The sequence below is a fragment of the Lynx canadensis genome, chromosome A1 (genome assembly GCF_007474595.2).
Source record: "Lynx canadensis isolate LIC74 chromosome A1, mLynCan4.pri.v2, whole genome shotgun sequence".
Taxonomy (NCBI): Eukaryota; Metazoa; Chordata; class Mammalia; order Carnivora; family Felidae; genus Lynx; species Lynx canadensis.
In genome coordinates, this window is record NC_044303.2 from 105,340,384 (window position 1) to 105,357,456 (window position 17,073).

General features: G+C 38.7%; 1 protein-coding gene and 1 pseudogene across 1 annotated transcript in view; both read left to right on the forward strand.

Moving 5' to 3' along the window:
* Nucleotides 1-17,073, forward strand: part of CCDC192 (coiled-coil domain containing 192) — a 211,647-nt gene that overhangs the window by 68,270 nt on the left and 126,304 nt on the right. The gene's annotated exons all lie outside the window — the stretch shown is intronic.
* LOC115512028 lies at nt 12,989-16,743 on the forward strand (annotated as a pseudogene).

Here is a 17,073-nt window from a genome sequence, read left to right on the forward strand (position 1 = left end):
CCTAATTAGCTTAAAGGAAATTCCCTTTTCCTTTAAACTTGTGAGAATCAGATCAGGGTTTTAGAGGTGAGAAGCTGTAATTCTTATGCTGTCCATGCAGTTCTCAAAGAGTGGTCCCTGGACTAGATTCATCAGACTCACTGGTACTTGTTTGAATTGTGAATTTTGAGGCCTCATCTCATACCTCCAGAACCGGAAGCAATGGGAGTGTGATCCAGCAGTATGTATTTTTAAAGTCTTACCAGTAATTGTGATGATGGCTGATGTCTGAGAAGTGCTGTATCGTCCAGTAAAACCCCCACTTCCAGCCTAGACCCTCTGTTCTTACCAAAACCATGGGTCCTGACTAACATCTTGTTGTTGGGGTTCAGCTTCTCTGTCCTCATGTTCCTGATTCTAAGAAACATCTCCAGGCCTGATTCTTAGTACAGCAAGCTGGGAATGTGGCACACTGGACATGTTTCTTCAAGTGATGAGCCAAACAGAAACAGTCTCCCTGCTCTTCTCAACCAAAGCCCAGACTTCCATGTACTCTAAAAGTATCACTTCATTCCTGAAGTTTGTCATGACTAATGCTACAATAAAGTGACAGTAATGAATAACAGCTTTGAGTCATTTAACAATTTATAGTTTCCTAAATGCTCCCACCACATTATGTCATTTATTTTTCACAACAATCCTGTGAAGCAGGCATTACTACTCTTCTATCAGATGAGGAAAGTGAGAGTTAAAGACAGTAAGAAGCCTGCTCACAGCCAACAGTTAGTAGGTAGCAAAGCAAACACTCGAATTATAGATATTTTGACTCTAGGACCCCTGTTTCATAAGTTTGATTTCACTATTGATTGACTGATCAATTGATTGAGAGAGAGAGAGAGAGAGAGAGAGAGAGCGAGCACACACACACACACAAGTACATGAGCAGAGAAAGGCCAGAGGGAGAGGGAGACGGAGAATCCCAAGCAGATTCCATGCTCTCAGTACGGAGCCCCACGCAGGGCTCAATATCATGAACTGTAAGGTCATGACTTGAGCTGAAATCAAGAGTCAGATACTTAACTGACTGAGCCACCCAGGCAGCCCTAATTTCACTTTTAATTCAGAATTTTTGCTGAATACGTATGCACATACACATAAGCCAGTGTGTCAACAAATTGGTTTTTATGATCTTTTAACTTAATTGTACTCTATAGACCTCGTGGCTGTTAATCATCCTGAGGGACTTTGGTAGTAGGATCTAATGGTGCCCTACCTGAAGCCAATGAGGAATGGGGAAATTCTTGCCCTATGAGCCATTCTTTTAGAGGCAGACATGTTTATCAAAATGGAAGATCCCTCAGTGATTATTTATGAACACAACATGGCTCCATGTGTGATAAGTCTCAGGAATATTTTTATTGCATTAGTTGATTATATTTTACTCAACCCCTCTCTACAGTCTAACTTCTTTGGTTAGTTTGTCTGGAATGGATGACTATTTGGCCCCTCATTTGAACCCTGTATGTGGTTATTCCATGGTTCATCTCCTATATGCTTGATCTGGAGAGGTTAAAAGAGAAGAGTAACAGAGGCTTTCAAATCCCATTGGTGAGTGTTACTGCCAAACTTCTCTGAGGACTTGGAAGAGGAAAGGGTTTGGGCTCTCATTTCATACCAGCAAGTTGCTCATAACTTAGAATTGGTGCTCTCTGAACTGTGAGCCATTTAGCAGACCTGGCCCAGTAAGACGTGGCTAAATAGCTAATTTCTAGCATACTGACAAGGCAATATTCAAAATAAAACTTTGGAACTCTGTCAGGATCTTATTAAACTTATCTCTCTCTCTCTTTTTTTTAATTTGGCCTAGAAATCCAAGGCACAATAAATTACTGCGGGAGGCACTAATCTTAGCTGTTGGATCTCCTAGTGAGGGCAGATGCAGGCACATAGACCTATGGCATGAATTTGGTCAATCACATATTCCAAGCCTAGATTCTGGCCAACACCCAGGAGGCTCACTTTCTCCTCAACCAGATTTGCGTGCTGTTTCTTCATTTTCTATAGATGATGACTAAGTTTAAGCTGAATAAACACCCAAACCACCCTAGCTCTTTAGGACCATTGCATGTGCCTGATCTTTGTCTAGCCACATTTTTGTGAATATTTATTAGTTACCTATGCATTTCTTCAAGTACTTATTTTGGTGCCTTACTTGATAATCACAGGCTTCTCACACCAACATTTTATTAAAGGAATGTACAAATTTTAGAGTCCCAAATATTCTAGTACAGATCATTATTATAATCTCCATCTGCTTGTCAAAAAAATCAAATTAGAGTGGCACCTGGGTGGCTCAGGAAGTTAAGTGTCTGACTCCTGATTTCAGCTCAGGTCATGATCCCAGGGTCATGGGATCAAGCCCTGTGTCAGGCTCCACTCAGAGTGTGGAGCCTGCTTAGGATTCTCTTTCTCCCTCTCTCTCTGCCCTTTCCCAACTCTCTCTCTCTCTGTCTCTCTCTCTCAAAACAAATAAATACACATTTTAAAAACTTAAAAAAAATCAAATGAGAATAGTGCAAGATTATTCACAGCATTTTCCCCCTTTTGATTCTGAGCTGCATTAACCTAGCCATTAATGCTCACACAGAACTCATCCTATACTATTGCTAAAAGAATCTAATACCAGTAATATTTTAATCATTTTTTTCTTAAGAATTAAAACCACTTAAGATTTAAGATGAGTATCATGCCCTCCCACTGTAGAGAAAAGAAAGATAAGCTATCGTTATAGATCATGAGGGCAGTTTAAAAGGTCCTATTATCTGTTTCCTGCCAGAGAGAAGGGTAGTAATGGAGAACTAGGCACTGGGCTTGAAGGACCTGACAAAGGTTCCGCAAGTTCTGTTCTTCTTATTTGTGGTAAGAAGCTAATAACATTACTTAGCTTCACAGGGTGCTTTAAGAAGGTATACAAATGTGTGAAGTGGGGTGATACACAAGAAATAGCAACGTGCCTGACACATACAAAGGTTCAAAAAATTTATTAAAAGTTATTACAAAATGAACTGTTTCAGTAAAACTGATCCACAATTTTTATAGGGTTGTGGTTAATAAACTTATGGAATAAAGTACCTCATATTAGCCTACATTCAGTCTATTTTATAGGAAGTTAAAGAGAAAATTACTTTCTGAAGACAATCTTACATCCTATCAACATTTATTCAGCTCATTTCTTCCCCTGGTGAATGTCTTTTTAAGCCTTTGGTAGAAACATCTCCTTGTAATTTTTCTGTTTCTCTGTATTTATCCAACATGATAAATTTCTTAATAGTAGAGCCTGCATCTAATTCATGGTGTCTTCCGCATAGTATGTTCTCAATAAGTATGTGTTAAATGACTCAGTCAGTCAGTCAATGACTGAATGGATGAATGAAAGTGGCAAAACGTGGCAGATACTTCTTTCAATTCAAAAAGTATCATTTCAGGGCCCACAATTTCCAAAAGCAGATATCAGTTCTAGCCCCAGCCTACCTGGCCATTTCTACCAGAGAGCTCTGTGCTTAACTGTACTCTAGGGTCTAACCTGGAGTGTCACTGGATATTTCACTTTATAAAAAGCTTGGATGAGAGAAAGTATATCACAGGGTAGTACCTGAAATATAGTTCATGTTTTCTTTTACACAGCTACCCTAAAATTCTTCAAGTAAATGAGGTCAGCAGAGAGCCAATTCCTAGACTGTATCAAGTTGCCCTAGAATTGCTTTCATTGAATGTGGGAGAAGTGGTTTGACATGATGCTAATGACTTAGTTTTGGAAGATTTATAAAATGTCCCATTCCATAGAGTATCACCAGAAACACAGGTAACACAATGGCACTAAATTCATATCTTTCATTAATCGCTATGAATGTAAATGGACTAAATGCTCTAATAAAAAGATATAGGTTGTCAGAATGGATAAAAAAACAAGATCCATCTATATGCTGACTATAAGAGACTCATTTTAGACCTCAAGACACCTGCAGATTGAAGGTGAGGGGTTGGAACACCATCTATCATGCTAACGGACATTAAAAGAAAGCTGAAGTAGCCATACTTCTATCAGACAAACTAGCTTTTATTTATTTTTATTTTTTTAATGTTTTATTTATTTTTGAGAGACAGAGAGACAGAGTGTGAGCAGGAGAGGATCAGAGAGAGAAGGAAACACAGAATCTGAAGTAGGCTCCAGGCTCTGAGTTTTTAGCACAGAGCCCAATGCAGGGCTCAAACTAATGAACCACAAGATCATGACCTGTGCTGAAGTTGGGCACTTAACCAACTGAGCCACTTGGGTGCCCGAGACAAACTAGATTTTAAAACAAGGACTGTAGGTAGAGACGAAGAAGGGCATTATATCATAATTAAGAGGTATATCCATCAAGAAGATATAACAATTGTATATATTTATGCCCCCAACCTGAGACACCCAAATACATAAATTAATTACTACAAACATAAACAAACTCATTGATAATAATACAATAATAGTAGGGGACTTTTACTCCCCACTTACAGCAACGGACAGGTCATCTAAGCAGAAAATCAACAAGAAAACAATGGCTTTGAATGACACAATGCCCCATACACAAAAATAAATTCAAGATGGATGAAAGAACTAAATGTGAGACAGGAAACCATCAAAATCCTAGAGAACAAAGGCAGCAACATTTTGACCTCAGCCACAGCAACCTCTTACTAGACACATCACCAAAGGCAAGGGAAACAAAAGCAAACATGAACTATTAGGACTTCATCAAGATAAAAAGCTTCTGCACAGGGAAGGAAACAATCAACACAACTAAAAGGCAGACTATAGAATGGGAGAAAATATTTGCAAATGACATATCTGATAAAGGGTTAGTATCCAAAATCTATAAAGAACTTATCAAACTCAACACCCAAAAGACAAAAACAAATAGCCCAGTGAATAAATGGGCAGAAGACATGAATAGACACTTTTCCAAAGAAGACATCTAGATGGCTAACAGACACATGAAAAGATGCTCAACATCACTCATCATCAAGGGAATACAGATCAAGACCGTGATGAGATACCTCCTCACACCTGTCATAATGGCTAAAATTAACAACACAAGAAACAACAGGTGTTGGCAAGGATGCAGAGAAACAGGAACCCTCTTGCACTGTTGGTGGAGATACAAACTGATGCAGTAACTCTGTAAAACAGTATGGAGTCTCCTCAAAAAACTAAAAATGTAACTACCCTGCGATCCAGCAATTGCACTATTAGGCATTTATTCAAAGGATACAAGAATATAGATTTAAAGGGATACATGCACCCCAATGTTTATAGAAGCATTATCAACAACAGCCAAACTATGGAGAGAGCCCAAATATCCATAAACAGTAAGTGTAGAAAGAAGATATGTGTGTGTGTGTGTGTGTGTGTGTGTGTGTGTGTGTGTATAAAGTATTACTTGGCAGTCAAAAAGAATGAAATCTTTCTATTTACAATGATGTGGATAGAGCTAGAATGTATTGTGCTAAGTGAACAAGTCAATCAGAGAAAGGCAAATACCATACAATTTCAGTCATATGTGGAATTTAAGAAACAAAACAGATGAACATATGGGAAGGGTGGGGGAGGAAGAGAATAGAGGAAAACAAATCCTAAGAGACTCTTAATGATAGAGAACAAACTATAGGTTGACAGAAGGAGGTGGGTGGGAGATGGGATAAATGAGTGATGGGTACAAAGGAGGGCACCTGTTGTGATGAGCAGTGGGTATTGTATGTAAGTGATGAATCAGTGAATTCTACTCCTGAAACCAATATTGCACTAGACGTTAACCAAATAAAATTTAAATTAAAAAAAAAAGAAAAATAAAGAAAATTGTCCTATCAAGTTTATTATTACTTGGTGTCAGACTATTATTGAGGACATTTATTATTATATCAGAGAGGATGCCTTCTTCTGTATGAATATTGGTATCTTCACTAAGCACTGGGCTTGCTTTTACTCCATAGATCTTGTTTCTATAATGGTTATTTTAACTACCAAGAAAGTCTAGGGTCAAGTTATTTGTGCCTCATCTCTAACAAGTATTGAGGTAGGATGTCAGGACATGAACAATGTGAACCAAACTTCTCACTTGCCCCATCTTATTTTCTTGCTGTTAAATTCATTTAACTACATCTTTCAAATTTATTTTAGTGGCCTCTAATTTAATATATTTACCTTTTCAAGCTATTCTAAGTTTTTTCTGATATGCATAATTACCAAGTTAAATCAATGGATCATAAAGGAAGTAATCAGACTGATTCCAGAGTTGGCTCCATTGACTACACTGATCCAATAATATAAGTATTTTACTTAAATCTCTCAATGACTGCTTATTAACAATAACAGGGTATTGGCCATGATGTCAAGAAAGGACCTTGACCAGATCCCTACCACTTTTCTTTTGATGGTTTAACCTCCTGACCTTGTCCCCTGCCTTCTACTGACAACTGACATTCAGCAAGGACATGCTTTGAGGATCCGGAATTCACTCAAGATTCTCCTAGGTTCTAGGTTCCATCCCTTCCCAAGGTGGACCCTTCCCTGTGCTTCACCCACTGCATGCCTTTCAAAACCTGGGGTGCATCTCCCTCAAGTGACATGCTTCTCTTGACTCCTCAGGCAGAAACTGTCTTTTCTTCCAGTGCATATTCTACCGATCTTTTCTTTATTCTCTATTCCACCGTAATAGTTGAGTCCCCAAGTTCTGAGACTTGGCTTTAGTCTCACATAGTTCTTGATACAAAGTAAGTGTTCAGTAAATGCCTTGTTAAACAAATGACCAAGTAAATAAGAGAATCTATCTATGTGTATATGATAGTTGCTTCTCTATGTACATTTTAGAAAACAAATGAAACAACAGCAAATTAAGTATGCTCCTCTAGTTGGCAGCAAATCATCTAGAAAAGATTCTAAGAAATTATTTATTAATAATATTACCCTATTTTCAAAAGGCAAGAAACAAAAACAAAAAATGTATCTCAAATGGATACGAATATTAAACTTTATGTTCTCCTGATATAATTTTATACTGTTATTAAACATTAACGATAATGTTTAATTTAACTATACTTATTTATTTATACTCTATTTAACTTCAGAAAGAATTTGAGGTGGCCTATAATAAATGTATGTATGAAACATGAATTTTAAGTACATAACTAACTATAAATGAGAACAAACATATTGAAATAAAATAGCAATGAAAGGAGAAAAAGTAGAACCTGCAAGTTTAAGTCATAACTTTCCATAGAGTATACTTGAAAGAAATATAACTATGATGCTCTTAATGCTAAAGGCAAAATGGAGAAAATAACAGATGAGTAGTTCTTATTGTATTGGTGGAGGACATATTACTAATTATTTTCTAGTGAGCTAATTCTGAAACGAGACTTTATGTTGGATTTCATATAGGATTTCATAGAGAGATAGTTATGAGGCAAAAAATATCAGTAATCTCAAATCAACAAATGCAGTTATAAATTTTATGTGACTGTTTCTAGGACTCCCATCAAAAGAAGCCAAGGATATAACATGTAAATGGTTCAAGTAGGCTCTCCTCATTGTAGTTATAGTCTAGTTGGTATTGTGTGTTTCCTAAATCCCCAGCTATTTCTGATAATCCAGCAGTAACATACAACTACATTCAAAGGCCAAATAAGTAATGCAAAAGAGGGAGTATGGCCAGAACAAGTCATGTGGGTCTGCAGGGTGCATATCATACATAAGAAGGAGAATAAAGCTCAACTTACCAAGTTTTACAGAAGATGAAAGTCTAGATTTTTGTGGGAAATTTTTCCACTTATAAATGTTGGCAACAAATTAAAATAAAATAGACTACTTTGTGTGGCAAATGAAACATATTTATAGGTATACTAAGTATGAACCTTACCTTGGATTTTGACTTTAAACAACTCTTTTCTTACATCTTTTCTATAATTTGAAAGATGTTCCCTACAGAGGACATGATTGTGTGGTGACTGTAGGTGGGAAGGAGTTAGTTTGTTTTTGTAGTTGTTGTTTTAACTACTCAAATTTTATTACAACAATGCTACTTGTTGTCACAAATAGACCCCAGAATTTCAGTGGCTTAGCACAAGAGAAATTCCTTGCCTATTCAAGTTCCATTCTATTGTGAGTACTCTTTTTGGTATGTAGGCTCTGCTCATTCATTGTTCTTCAGGGTCACTTGTTGAAAGACTGATGAAGCCCCTGACATCTTCCACATGTAGAATCCGATTCCGATTTGGGATCGTCTCTATTCTAGTGGGCCAGAAGGGAGGAGATCATGGAGGTGTGTGCTTCAGAAGCTTATAATGGTCTACAGAGTAATCCCACCCCCACCCCGCCCCTATCTTGTGGAGGATATGTTTAAAGACCACCCCCCTCCCTGCCGTAGATGCCTGAAATCACAGATAGTAATGAACTCCATATATACCACGTTTTTTTCTAATACGTACATACCTATGGTAAAGTTTAATTTATAAATTAGGCATAGCAAGAGATAAACAACAATAACTAATAGCAAGAACAAGTGCAATAATATAATAAAAGTTATGTAAATATGGTTTCTCTTTCCCTCTCTCTCTCTCAAAATGCCTTATGGTACTGTACTCCCTCTTCTTGTAATGATGTGAGCTGATAAAATGCCTCCATGATGAGATGAAGTGAAGTAAATGGACATGGGCATTGTGATGTAACGTCAGGTTACTCCTGACCTTCTGACAATATGTCAGAAGGAGGATCAGCTGCTTTGAGACCATGGGTGGCCACAGGTGACCGAAACCATGGAAAACAAAACCACAGATACGGGGGAACTACAAAACTGCAATAGGTGTACCTCACTTCTGCTCACGTTCATTGGCTAACGCTTAGTTGTGAGGCCACAGTAATTGCAGGGAATGCCAGGAAAGGTAGTCTGGCTGTACACCCAGGAAGAAGTGGGAAGTATGGATCAGATTCTGCCATACCAGGGTTTAAGTCATTTATCTTCACCTGGATCTGTAAGTATTTACAATTGGACCCCAGAGGAATCAGAAATTGGTTCATTATTATTACTACCACTACTATCACCAAACCGGGTAAAAGTTGAGATTAAAGTTTATGCAATAAATACCAGACAATCAAAAGGTCTGAAGAGAATGTACAATTTGCCTCCATGCCTAATTTCACGATGTTCAATGTACAAAATATAACTTTTTTTTTTTTTGCTTAAATAAAATCAAGTCTGATTCAGGCCCCTACTGTGATTGTTAGCCAGAAATTTGGTCTCCGTTATTGTTAGGAAGAATGGACTTCTTTCCTCCCTGAGGTTTGCACAGGTACCCCAAGGATTTTACTATCCAAAGTGGAGAGGGGACAGACACTATATTCTAGTTCATTGTGGCTGCTATTTTTCTGTTCTGAATGCCTATGGACCCATTCAAAGACTTATGGTTCTTGTCGTTCAGTGCTAAGTTTTATTTATTTTTTTTTTAATTTTTTTTTCAACGTTTATTTATTTTTGGGACAGAGAGAGACAGAGCATGAACGGGGGAGGGGCAGAGAGAGAGGGAGACACAGAATCGGAAGCAGGCTCCAGGCTCTGAGCCATCAGCCCAGAGCCTGACGCGGGGCTCGAACTCACGGAGCGCGAGATCGTGACCTGGCTGAAGTCGGACGCTTAACCGACTGCGCCACCCAGGCGCCCCAGTGCTAAGTTTTAACAGAAGATTTGTGGGAACTCTTGTGCTATATATAGCACTCAGGGCCAAGTCTCCCTTGGCACACCTGCCTATTTGAGGTCATATTACCCAAAGGACCTAGGTAGAAGTGGAGTACTCTCCCTGCCATCTGAAGAACACCCAATACCTCACCCTCTTTGTTTTGGATGAATCAACTTCCTGCTCTCAGGTTTGTTTATTTTCTTTTCCATTTCAAAGCACCAGATTCTACTCCTTTTCTACTTGAGTTATTTTTAGGTTCTTTTATTAATGAGACCAGGCTTCTCAACCAAAAGCTTTCCAGATGCTCAAAACCTCATCAATGAATGTTAACTCCCTCTCTTTCTATAGTGATCAAGGGTATTGTCGGTGTTGGCATAGTGGTGACTTCTCTTTATGAGACTGAATGAGTTTTCAGATTGGATTTATTGAAATTTATAGACTACCTAAAGAGTTCTAGGGAAATGTATATTTGGATAGTTAAGTAGAAAAGTCATGAATTGTGTGGTTTATTTTGTTGCTAAATGTGAAGAAGTATGATGATTACTGATTAAAATAAAATCTGAACTGTTAACTGTAGCTGTTAGCATTGAAATTGATTTTGACCATTCATATCTCAGATAGTTTCTAATCCCCAGAGATTAGTCTTTCAACATTCCTAGGTATACTAGGCATTAACATCCAAAAGAGAAAATGTGAGCTCTCACACCAATCATGAGATGTGATAGAGTCACCAGCAAGGTCTAAGGAGAGAGAGAGAGAGAGAGAGAGAGAGAGAGAGAGAGAGAGAGAGAGAATAAGCACTCATGCTTCTCTCCTCAACTTCTCCTTTACATGACCCACACACTCCTCCTCCCTCCAATAAATTGGGTATGTTGGCTAAATATTCAAGAAATGCTTAAGCATCACCTGTTTCTGTAAGGACTTTTTCCCACTGCACACTCAGAACAGACTACCTGGGATTAGGACACCACGCTATTAGCTTTCTAGTCATGTTACCTTGGGTAAGTTGCTTGATCTCCGTGAGTCTCAACTCCTACCACTTCAAAAGGGTTATAATAAATGAACCTAGCTCATGAAATTGTCATCAGGATTAACAGAGTTAGTGTCATATTTAGAAAATTCTTAGATCAGTAACTGCCATGCTGTAAATTTTATATAAGTGCTTGCTAACTAACAAAACACAACAAAAACAACACCAGCATCAAAAAATGAAAACAAAAAACAAAACCCAGCGAACATTCTTCTGGCTTCTTCAGTGCTAAATTTTAATGGCATTCTTGGTGGGGAAAATTCAGCATCCTGTTTATCTATAAAATGGAATAATCACAGAACCCAACTTAATAGGGTTATTGAGAGGACAAAGTAAGTTGATAAAAGAAAAGGACTTAGAATTGTGCCTATGGCATAGCCCACCCTCATTAAAGTTGACGTTAATTACTGCACCTGCTCTTGTTGATTATCCTATCATTACTTGCAATATGCTTTTGACCTTTATCTAACAGTACCAGAATCCATTTTGTTGAGTTTAGCTCTTAAGTACTCCATGGTATTCACAATAAATACATGTCTCTGTTGACCCAAAGAAGTGTTAATGCATATAAGAACTTTTTCTTAGGGTGCTGGGGTGGCTCATTCGGTTGGCTGAGTGGCCGACTCTTGATTTTGGCTCAGGTCATGATCCCAGGGTCATGGGATGGAGCCCTGTGTCAGACTCTGTGCTGAGCATGGAGCCTGCTTAAGATGCTCTCTCCCCCTGTGCCCCACCTCCGCACACGCACACGTGTGTGTGTGTGTGTGTGCATGTCCATGAAAAAAAGAATTTATTCTTACAAGGACTTGTGAGAACTTATTCTTTGTGCATGAGGAGGGCATGTAGGAGATCCTCTTCATGTGCCTAGAGAAGCCCAGAGGAACTAATACAGGCATTTCTGTTCACCATTGCTTGAGCAAGAACACAGTGATTGTGTTAGGCAGATGTCAACGCCACAAGGAATGGAAAACTACTGCTGAGAAATTTTGCAACTGGAAAAGATCATCTATGAAGCTTAGAGGCGATTCTGACCACACTCTTGTCCCTCCACCTTTGACTTTCTAACCTTTACTTTCTCAGCCCCCAAGGAAATGCCATCCTACCTGATTCTGTCCAATTTTTGCTTGACACCTTAAGGAAAAAATCCCAACTGGGAGTTTTGAGTATGCATATTCCTCCTGTGTAGTGCTAAATGAAATGCAACTGGTTTAGCCAAAGTTTCTTTGACATTCATTTTTGGATGCACATTTCTGGAAACATTAATGTAAATCTAGTGGGAAAACCAGTGGAGGGGAGAGGAGAGTCAGTGAACACACACCTTTTTGATGTTATATTCTTTACTTTCTGATTTCACCAGTTGGCCTTGTTTTAGTCTGTCCTTATTCTGTTTAGCCTTCCCTTTCTCAGAAACTGCCAAGAATTCCGCTAGAACAGAAGCACCCACAATTGAGTTGAATGAGAAACCTCAGAATTATTAAGAATTTACTTTTTAAACATAAATTTTAATATAGTTTCCTAGAAATTACTGATGATGTCAATAGCCTATTTTGAAAAATAAAAAAGGGAAGTTGTTTCTAATTTTAAATGGTAATTAAAGTAACTGCTTATGTGCAGATGTTTATCATTCGTAATGTTTCAAATATAAATAATTTTATCTTTTGCCCAATCTCTTCCCTTTGTTTTAAATGTCATTAATTGAGAGCTGACATAAACCCCACTGGGAGATTGCAGGGAGGAAAAAATGTCCAGGAGAGTTCTCTTTAGCCTTTATAAATGAAAAGGTATTGTCATAGCCTTGGAACCTGTAACAACAATTAGCAACCATATAAATAAATGATTTACACAGACTCATCTAAATGGGTGTGATTTCTCCAAGAAGGATAACAGGTCACAGAGTTGCTAAATGGTTTAGGTATGAGTCATTTCAAAAATGAAACCTAAAATAATAACTCCACACCTTTTAAACTTTTTTCATTAAAAATGTATGGCTATATTGTGTTACAGGATCTAAGGAAGACTTGAGCTTCTCCTAGAAAGGATACAAGTAAGTCACAAGACTTCAAGAAGAGGTTAGGGGATATAAAACCATAAGAAATAGTTATTAATTGTTCATTCTTCAACTATTTTTGCTAATCGTACAAGCCAGTCTCATATGCTTCAGGCTTCATGGGTGCAGGGAGCCCTTGGTGCAAATTGTTATGGTTTGTCCTCATGGAAGAACTGGTTAAGAGGAAGGATTCAGAGAAGCAGGAGGAGGAGGCTTGGCGATCAAACAGGGAGGCTCTTGCTGGCCTTGGGGAAAATGCATCATACACCAGGGTAGAAGTGGGGGCCAGAACAATGCATACAGTCAGAATGGAAGCTCTGAGGAGGGAATAGGTGGAAATGAGAATGGGAGGCATTATTCTGCTTTGCAGAATTGCTAATGAGAATACAACTAGATGTTTACATTAAGTGTTAAAAACAAGTTATGTCCAGCTTGAGCTCATGGGAATGTTTCCCCCTCAACAGTATTGCATGCCTGAAACATACTCATCCCCAGAGATAGAGCTCATGCAGTAACCAAAGTAATTAAAGAGCTGGATCACGGTAACCCTTAAAGGGCCGCTATGTTCAGCTAGTCACTGTTGTAGATAAAAGTTACCCTGGATGGAAACCTAGGATTGAAGTGGATTTTAGCCTGACCAACTAGCATGTTAAATGCTCAGAGATGTATGATTTGGACAAGGTCAAAGTTTAGTTGATGAGGGACTCAGAGAATGCTTCCATGACCTCTCCAAAAGTGTGTTCCCTGGGGCATTAATTTGCCATTTGGCCATAGATCTTAGGATAAGTAAGAACTTAGTCTTCAAAATGACTTCCTAGCAAATTGATCTTTTGCTGGTTGGTTCCAAGTCTGACCCCTTTGGAAATTCATGCCAATGAGATCACATGCTACTTGGCTCCCACTGCTCTCCCGTTTATGTCTTATGTATCTGTGTGGCCTCAAACAGTATTAAGGATAAACAACCATATTCAAAATCTTCTTTAAGTATGGCAAATTCATTTTATTAAGATGCTTTCATTTTGATTCCTCTTCATGGATGGGTTTTTATTTGTTTTATTTTTATGTCTGAGACCATGATCTGAGAAAACTTCTAGCCTAAAAACATAATTTCCTACAGCCTTATGAATAAATATTATGACAACAGGGTCTCTCTTCTCGCAATGCCCACATGTCACCCTAAAAATGCATGGTAGTAAGACTTCAGGCAAGTGTTTCTCACTCTGAAATGGTATGTTCACAGGTATATTCTTAGGCTCATATGGTATATGCATATGCCATGTGCCTTGAAAGCTACTGTATCATCATCTTCAATATATTTTAGGAAGAGCTGATTGATATTTTTGACATTTTCTGTGGACTGTCACACATGCCAAAGCAAAATAAACCTAAGGTAGATAAAGGAAAAATACCAGAACATCAACTGAAATACTACCTTCCTCCTTCTGGATTTCATTTCTGAATGCTCTAAGAGACTCCAAAGTGGTACATAAGGCTAGACCAGTGCAGTAGTCCATTTGAGGATGGAGCGGGGTGGAGAGATAATGAGGTTTCACATAATTTCCATATACTGACAGGTTCCTGCATGGAATTTACCTTTAGCATCACAAAAACTATGTCCTTATAGGCCTTCTACATTGCCCATTGGAGTCTGGGGAGTGTCTTCATATAGAAAAGTATAAGAAGAAATTTGTCAAAATCAATGGTTCAGCATATTCTTATCAGATGTTATTAACTACAAAACATGTCCATACAAAGTTCAAAAATTACAGATTTATATTTTTTCTCAAAACTTTCCATCCATCATTGATGCTCAGATATAGCAATTAGACAATGCATTTTAAGGCCATTGTGGTACATTCCATATGTGTTTGAGAAAGGTAGTGGGTCGAGGAGGGTGATTAAGAGATAAGACTACCTGAACTTATAAGCCTGATGGACTTGGCAAAGAAATTATGATTCAGAGTTAGTGGTCAGCTGAGAGTATCTCAGAAATCAATATACTGTTGTGTGGATTAATACTTTACTAGTGTCAAACATCACAATCACAATCATTCAGACTGCACCTGTGAAATTTTTTACATTCTGAGAGATAAAGAGTATTTGTCAACTTAAGCCATGCAAACAAGGGCTTTTCTGCAAAAGAGGTCTGTCATGGCCCTAAAGCTAATCAGTGAATTAGGGGGCAATCTTCTCCTCACAGTTCAACACCAACAGGGTTTCTAAGGTAGAGTCCTGTGATAGCAATCCTACTCTCATTTAACAGAAACACATTCTAATGAATTTAAGCAAAAAAAGAATGAACTGAAGATCAGGAGTAACTCCCAAGACTCTCCGGAAGGTTCTCTCCAGAGGACCAGGCTTGGAAACTAAAGTTGGGGATGATGCTCTAATCATACCACAGAACTGTCCCAGTGGAAGTGTCCACCACTGCATCACCCCACCTAGTAACTCTGAGGCTAGCCTTGGAAGCTTCCACTAGAACCTCCTTCTGTACAGGATATTTCTGCTGTGAGTGGAGGGCATCTGAAACGGTTCTGACATGAATTGTGGCATGGATGCTTCTAACTGGTGAAGAGGAGGTCTCAAGTCTGACCTGAGGGTGCAAGGAAAGTGGCAAGAGAATTTTAGATTTCCAGCTTGAGGTGAGGACCCATAAAGTTGGGAAACTTCTACCCTAAGGAAATTGTTCAAAATGCCTGGAAGGCAAAAAGAATAGCACAACACCTGCCAAACCCAGAATCTGGGTCCTTCGGCGGGCTTAACTAGGTCAGCTGTTGGTTCTGAGACACAAAGAAATTGAGGGAGATTCAACCATAGCCTGGGAAAAGTGATTGAGTTACTCCTTGCTATTTGTTTCTTTAAATCTTGTCCTTTGCTATGCCTGAATTTAATCTGTTAAAGAAAGGCAACAGTGTGATATTATCAGTTATTTATACTAATTGAGTAGTTACCAGTTTGGTAACAGCCCTAAAAAGAGATGAGGTACTGATTCATGCTACAAGAAGGATGAACTTTGAAAACACTATGCTCAATGACAAATGAGCCAAGAATATACACTGCAGGAAAAGACAGTTTCTTCAAAAAATGGTGCTGGGAAAGATGGACAACTACATGTAAAAGAATGAAACTGGACCACTTTCTAACACCATACCTACACAAAAAAACTCAAAATGGATTCAAGACCTAAATTCCTGAGAGACCTGGAATTCGTAAAAATCCTAGAAGAGGACACAGGCAGTAATTCCTCTGACATTGGCCACAGCAACATTTTTGTAGATATGTCTCCTAAGGCAAGGAAACAAAAGCAAAGGCTACATCAAAATAAAATTTTTTTGTACAGCAAAGGAAACCATCAATGAAACAAAATGGCAACCTACTGAATGAAGGTTTGCAAAATCATTTGCAAATAATATATCCTGTAAGAGGTTAATATCTAAAATATATAAAGAATGTATACAACTCAACAGTGAAAAAATAAACAACTAGATGATTAAAAAGCGAGCATGGGTCATGAGGCCAGGAATCACCTCCAGGTCTGCTGTCTGTCCATGTGGCTCGCCTGCCCTTCCAGCATCCCTCACCACTGCAGTCTTAGAACGTGCAGGTGGAGACTATCTCCCCCAGAGATGGGCTACTGTCCCAAAGCATGGCCAGACCTGTGTGGTGCACGACACAGGGATTCTTGAAGATAGAAAGAAATTTGATCCCTTCCAGAACAGAAAGAAGCGCTTTAAGTTTATGCTAGGAAAGCAGGAGGTGATCTGAGGCTAGAAAGAAGGCGTTGCCCCATAAGTATGGGTCAGAGAGCCAAAATATTTCCCCAGACTATGACTACAGTGCTCCTAGGCACCCAGGCATCACCCCACCAAATGCCACTCTTGTTTTTGTCCTTGACATGGAGCTTCTGAAATTGGAATGACAGGAATGGCATCTTCCCTGGGCACCCCATTCTTGGATGTGCCATGGAGGGATGTGGTGCCTCCAGAGGTGCACACACAAATCTGTCAGTCGTGTGGAGCTTTTCCTGATTGTTCCAATACATTTCTTTCTTTCTTTCTTTCTTTCTTTCTTTCTTTCTTTCTTTCTTTCTTCCTTCCTTCCTTCCTTCCTTCCTTCCTTCCTTCCTTCCTTCCTTCCTTTCATTATTTTTTAAATTTTTTTAATGTATGTTTATTTTTGAGACAGAGAGAGAGCATGAGCAGGGGAGGGGCAGAGAGAGAGGGAGACACAGAATCCAAAGCAGGCTCCA